Genomic DNA, 6,848 nt, shown 5'->3' with positions numbered 1-6,848 from the left:
ACCAGCAAAAAAGAAGGAAACACAGTGACTGAGGTGGGAAGAGACCTCTGGATGTCACCTGGTCCAACTGCAATATCTGAAGCAGTGAAGGATTAGTGGAAGCCTTTGGGTGAGTAGACAATCAAATCCCCGTGTCCTGAGCCTCACTAATGTGAGTCACAATAGTATGTTCTAAAATCCTCAGATTTATCTCTGAAATAATCAGTGTTCACAGCAAGCCCCAGGGATGGAGAGGTTACTGGGGGGGTGCAGCACTTGAGGAGGCTGAGAAGAATAAATTAAAAGAAGCCCATGTGGGGTCCTCTAGTCTTGGGTCCCTCCTAAACAGGACAGACAATGTTGGCATCTTCCTGAAAAAGATTTTTGACATTCTGATGCATCCTTTTTAATTCATCAATAAATCCCTCTTTATTTGATCATCCAAATTTCCCTGAAATCCTGATTTCCCCAGAGCATCTTGCTAAAAGTGCAAAACTAGAGGGAACAAAAAAAAAAAAAAAAAAGAAAAAAGAAAAAAGAAAAAAGAAAGAACAAGAAAGGAGCAAGCACTAGTCCTTTTCTCTTTAATGAGTTCATTTGCTGGTGTTCAACTCACAGATTTGCTACTGATGTTAAATTAGCTGGTTAAATTAGCTAATTATAGAAAATGTGTACAATTCTCTCCATTTGGGACAACTGGCAGGGAACAGCTACTCAGCTAAACTGGTGAAGAAGTTACATTTTAGACCATAGAAATTAGAAATAAAGGAAACATTCAAATGAATCAGTGGCCTCTGGTCAGTATCCTGAGCATCCACAATTCAGTATTTGAGCAGCCTGGTCTGGTGAAAACTGTCCCTGCCCATGGCAGGGGGTTGGAATGAGATGAAATTTTAGGTCCCTTCCACCCCAAAATATTCTGGGATTCTTTGAGTGAACCAGCCATGTGTTTTTGATGGAGCTGCATTAATACATTTTATATTTTTACATTTTAACATGCCTGGCTATGGGCTGTGTTTGTGTTTGCACTCACTTTACACAGCAGCAATGGGATGGTCCATGTTAGTCTGGTGTCATGGGACACTCAGGAATTCTGGATTCTCTTCCTGGCTCTGCAACCACCCTTGGCTTGAAAATGTCATAGAACCAAAGAATTAGTAAGGCTGGAAAAGATCTTCAAAATCATCAAGTCCAACCTTCAACTGAATGCCCACTAAACCATGTCACAAAGAGCCACTTCAATCTTTTTTTTTAACACTTCCAGGGATGGGGACTCCAGCACTGCCCTGGGCAGCTGTGCCAGGGCTGGACAGCCCTTTCAGGGATGAAATCTTTCCTAATATCCAACCCAAACCTCCCCTGCCCAGCCTGAGGCCATTCCCTCTCCTCCTGTCCCTGTTCCCTGGAGCACAGCCTGACCTCCCCGGCTGTCCCCTCCTGTCAGGGACTCGTGCAGAGCCACAAGATCCCCCCTGAGCCTCCTCTGCTCCAGGCTGAGCCCCTTCCCAGCTCCCTCAGCTTTTTCTGGTTCTCCACACCCTTCCCATCTCCATTCCCCTCCCTGGACATGCTCCAGCCCCTCAGTGACTTTCTTGACATGAGGGGCCCCAAACAGCCCCCAGGTTTTGAGGTGCCTCAGCTGGAAGGGGATTTTATCCTGGGCAAGTGCAGCCAAATAAATGCAAGTTGATTCAACTCTTGGAGCCCACAAGCTGATCCAAATGACTCCTCCTATCCCTCTGTGCCTTTTGCATTCAGGCACCACACAGAGATTCCTTTGACTGGCATTTGCTGACACTTTAGCATAAATTTACACTTTTTGCTGCCTGTGAAAGCCAGCACATCTCATTAAAAACCGATATTGATACACCGTCGTGGCACCTTGCTCGGGATGCAAATTCAATTTCTCCTTGTTGCCATACCCTGTTGAGCAAACATATGTCATGGCCTTTGAGGCTGAACGTGGCAGATGTCTAATTGACCTGAATAAATTTCCAGCATACGCCATAATGGGTCAGTGGAAGGTCCTAGAATCCCCTACAAAATTTTAATCAAACCTAATGAGACCAACAAGTGAATGCAGAGCTGAGTTGTGCGATGCAGCAAATGCATCTAGAACCACGGGCGATTAATTTAACCCCAATTTTCTCTTCCTGGAGCTTCAGAGGACTTTGCTGGCTGCAAGGCAGGGAAGAGGTTGAAGCAGAGCCAGGTGGATCCCATCCCAGCAACATCATGGAAGATTTCTCCCTCCAAAGGGAGTGGTCCCGGTTAGGGAGGAGATACTGTGAATAGACCTGTCATGAAATGAAATTTCATCAAAGATCGGAGCCAGAAAGCCACAAAACCCTGTAGGACAGAAGTGCTTTGCTAGTAGTGAGCTGTCTGCCCTTGGAGGAGAGCCAGAACCAGACACATCCCAAATAATTCTTCAACTTGAGCTTCCTCCTGCAGCTACCTGCTGGAGTGATGGAATGTGTACTCCCAGCCCAGAATGTCTGAATGCAGATGTAGCCGGCACTTATGTTAAAATAATTTGAAAAGAACCAGGGTCATGTCAAGCCTTAGTACCAAATGTGGTAGAAATTCTGAGGCTGACTGTGTGGGCCTGGGACACCACCCCAGCTTTTTGTCACCTCCCCCTAATTAACCCATTTAGCCAAGACTGAGGCTTCTTATTCCAGCAGCACCTGCTTGTGCCACCACACTGCGCAAATCAGTTTGCAAATATGCAAATTAAAGCGTATTTGCTGCTTGCCTTGATGAGTTACAGTCCCCATCAGTAACTCAAGGGACAAGTCTGGACATAAGAGGTGCCCAGCAAGCAGAAATTCCATTTTCAAAGAATTAAGGAGATAATTCAGAGGAAAGTAAGTAAAGGTGGAGAAACAAAGGCAATTTAGGTTTGTGCTTCAGAGCCCATAAGGAGCCAGTACCAGGTAAGGAGAGGACTCAGGAGTCCTGCACTTGAGGCAGTGTGGGATGGATCCCAAAAATTACCAAGGAATCAGGGAATGACTGGACCAGCATCTCACTGAACTCAGGGTATCCTGCACAAACACGGAGCTTTTGTCAGTTTTCATCAGGTTTAAGTGAAGGTAAATTTCCCGTTTCATCCAAGTTTTTCTTTCTGTTGTGGAATCTTTTGATTGAAGCTGATGAAATGGCCTTTGAGCCTGCCAGGAAAGTTTGCCTCCAATTCTGACCACAAAAAGCCTCAGAGCTGCTGCACAAGCTGAAAGTGCCTTTGGGAAATTTAATCAGATCATTTTTGTCATGGCTTCCAAAGCAGAACGAAAAATTGGGCACCTGACAGAAATCTGCCAGGTTGGAGCAGGGAAGGCAGGAGCTGAGAGAAGGTAAAGCACAAAAATGTGTGTTTGCTGCTTCCTGCATTATTGCTGCATTAGAGGTGTCAGTCTGCCACAGAAATTCGGGATGCAGAGATGGTGGATTCAGATTCAGCAAAGCCCATTACGTTTACCAAAGCTCAGGAGAGATGTCCCAGCAAGACAGTGATGTAATAACTACACGAAAATGTATTTTCAAAAAGATGGGCCCTTGGCTAAACTGTGTGCACCAGGGGATCTCTCAGCAGAAAGCTTCACTTATTACTTTCTTAAAATCCTTATTACATTTCCAGCTCTATAAAACTGAGTAATTACTGTCTTCAATTACCTCTTGGCGCCAACTTGATTAATGTCCTTTACACCGATTGCTTTGTGAACTGTTGGAGAGAAAAGATGATCTGGGTCAACTCTATAAATGACTTTTTCAATGCCTTGTTAAGCTGAAAAGTAGGAACTTGGGTTCTCAGAGAAGGGTCATCACTTGGTTGCTCTGAGGTGCTAGAATGGATGGACAGGTGGGAGCCAGATTTCAAACTCAGGGTCCAAAATTTTGGTGATCCAGTGGATCAGCCTTATGAAGTTGGTTCCCTCTCTTTCCCTGCAAATTCCTTTGCTCTAAATCCCTGGCCCTGAGGCTGCAGAGATGGCACTAAGTGGGAGGATCAATGGTTGTCTGTTCTGGCTTTAATAATTAAAGCTATTGAGCCGTTATGTCTTGGATCAACAAACAGGGCTCACAGGTCACTCTGCCTGGCCTTGTAAATTGATTGTTTTTCTACAGACAGCATTAGGGTCAGGGGGTTTGCCTGACCTGTTCTCCCAGGTCTGGCTATAAACAACTGCTGATTGGGATCATCTGGCCACACTTTGGCTCAAGCCATTCATTATTCTTAGCACAAAAAGACTTCTCTCCTCCAGCAGAAGTGAGCAGTGTGTCAGCACCCTGGAGCAGGGACCATGGAATGGGACAGCAAATAGGATTTGCTGCTGGTGTAGCTCTACTACAACCTCAGGATCTGATAGCTCATTAAAAGCCTGAATTCTTTCTGTTGGCCCAAGTCATTTTGGGACCTGAGTGCTGTGAATAGCTAGGCAAGTGCTCCAGAAAATTTTAGCGGCTGCACATCTCCTGATTCAGCACCCAGTGCTGACAATGAGGAAAACACAGGAATTTCCTGAACTGCCAGGGAATGATCTGGAAGTGGGTAGAAGGAAGGTGGGAGAGGAACACAGCCACTTGTTGGAGATACTCCTTAATAACTCCAACTGCCCAAAGAAATCTCACTCTGCCACGTGGCCTCCTGCCCCACAGAGCCCCATTCCCCTCCCAGTCATTGGGAGGAAGGCTAAGCCAAGTCCTAAAAGGAGGAGGGTTAGGCTGCCTGGAATGGCTGCTGGCTCTTTCCCTCAACACAGCAGGGAACGATCCATGGAGCACTTCCAGAATCCAGGCTGAGTCTTTCTCTGATATCACAATCTCCCTTCTTCTTTACAAAATCAGCCAAGCACTTGTCTTAACTTCCTGATCCCAGCTTTTTTGTGGATCCATCTCTTCTCCAAAGTCCCCACACCACGGGCCACTTGAGGCAACTCCAAGTCCCCACATGGGCCAGTGTGTCTTGGGAAGTGCAACCACACATGGATACCTCCAGCTAAGGACCCCACTATTTTTTGCTGCCAGCTGATTTTTGAGTTCACCCGGGTCATGACCTTCAAAGAACCCCTGCTGCCAGGCTCCATTTTTAACCTATAGAGCCAATTACCAGCAGCACTAATTAGAGGGATGCTGAGCTAAACACTCATTTCTGCTGTGTCTCAGGCAGGGCTTGCAGCTGGCTCTGAGCATCCCATTGTGGATGCTGCCCCTCTCTCTGCCTCCCCTAACAGCTTTTAAAGCTCTCCCAGGCACATCCACATGGTCTGCAGCCAATCTCCGATTGCGGCATAAATGTTTCCATTATGATCCAAGCCTTGGAGACACATTCCAAACCTTTGGCTCTTCCTCCTGCCCGGCTTCCATGTGGCAGGAGAAGGTCAGCCTGAAAACACTTTGTAATTGATGAGGATTAATGTTGTTTTGCAATGCCAAATCCAGATCCGAGTTGCCAAAGGTGTTCTTTGCACAGAGGATTTTCAAGCAGAGACAATGGGAAATTTGCTCCTTGCAGCACAGTAGAACAATTCCCAGCAGAACATTAGTCCATGCTTGGGTTTCATTCTGTTATAATCTCACCTGTCTGTACTTTGGTGTTTAACTCCAAGCTGTCCCCTCTCATTCCTTCATCAGGCTCACAGTGCCACTTTCCTAATCAGGGCTTTCTGCACCCCTCATTCTCAGCCTGAATTTTCTCCCTTTTCCTTTGATACCTGTGTGAGTTTGGAACACTTCAATTTTACCTGGCTTAATGCCAGATCTCAATTTTTTTCTTTCTTTTTTTTTTTTTTAATATGTTTTGCTCATTTTCACCTTTTGGGTGGGTTTTTAAATTTGAAGAACTTCAGGCTGGGCCTGAAGGAGCCTTACTGATTTCAGTGTGGGGCTGTGTGGTCCCCAAGAGGGGAGGGGTGAAAAGAACTGCTCAGGGTTGGATGGGTGCTCTAATCCCTGTGCTACCACGACAGGAGGCCACTCCTTCCTGTGACCAAGGGGTTCAGACAGTGGGCTGTGTACATCTCAGCGTGTATGGGATGGGGAAAGGGTGACAACACCAGATTTTTTAAAGTGGGAGACAGGATTTGCCTCATTCTGGCTGAGAATAAAGGCAGGGAACAGCTCTGCTGGGCTAAAGAGGCTTCTGAGCTGCAGAATGAAAATTTTCTGTCTCAAGAGAGGGCTACTGGTGAAAATGTTGGCACTTAGAGAGCCTGCTGGGATTTCAAAAAGAGAATTTTCCTGCATTTCCCAGATTCATTATCATGGACACCTTCCAGAGGAGAGAGCTGGACCCAGAGGTTCCAGGTGTGTGCCAGCCCAGCTGCTCCACTTGCTGTGATCCTTGGTGGCTCCAGGCTCCTCTCTGTATTCCCTGCTCTTTCCCAGCTCAGGGAGAACTGAGCACGCGGGGACACTGTGGAAAGAAGGAATCCAAACAAGGGAAAAAAAAATCTCTGGATTTTGTTTTCCTTCTGCAGCATGTTGATTTTTATTTCCAGCTGTGGAGGGAATAAAATTCTCATAGATATTCCAGCTCCTTCTTATTCCGTGGAAGCAGGGGAGCATTAACTTTGAAGAAATACACTGAGGAATATCTCTACCCCCATGGCTTTTCCTGCAACTTCTGTACCCACTGAACTAAACCCACTTCAGGCAAATGCCTCCTTGCTGAAGAGGCCAGAGCATTTTGCAAAGGTTCCAAAATTTACTGAACTCATAATGACCACAGCCGGTTGCCGAGACTGTGATTGAGAGACCGAGAGGTTCATAACCCAAGGCTACAAACTTATTGCTTCTTCCCTTGGAAAAATGAAAGTGAGGCTGTGTTTATGTCCTCTGGTTCCTTTCTACCTCGGTGTGAAAAG

General features: G+C 46.2%; 1 long non-coding RNA gene across 2 annotated transcripts; it reads right to left on the bottom strand.

Moving 5' to 3' along the window:
- Window positions 1–1,481: 1,481 nt before the first annotated feature.
- LOC137473593 (uncharacterized) lies at window positions 1,482–5,766 on the bottom strand. Of its 2 annotated transcripts, XR_010998878.1 has the most exons (4): window positions 4,823–5,766; window positions 3,811–3,827; window positions 3,658–3,706; window positions 1,482–2,276 (listed from the first exon to the last, which is right to left on the bottom strand). It is a non-coding gene; the product is annotated as an uncharacterized lncRNA (long non-coding RNA). The 2 variants fall into 2 exon arrangements; XR_010998879.1 differs by lacking the exon at window positions 3,811–3,827.
- Between the last annotated feature and the right edge of the window lie 1,082 nt (window positions 5,767–6,848).

The sequence above is a fragment of the Anomalospiza imberbis genome, chromosome 5 (assembly GCF_031753505.1).
Source record: "Anomalospiza imberbis isolate Cuckoo-Finch-1a 21T00152 chromosome 5, ASM3175350v1, whole genome shotgun sequence".
Lineage (NCBI taxonomy): Eukaryota > Metazoa > Chordata > Aves > Passeriformes > Viduidae > Anomalospiza > Anomalospiza imberbis.
This window is presented reverse-complemented; position numbering and strand designations above follow the sequence as displayed.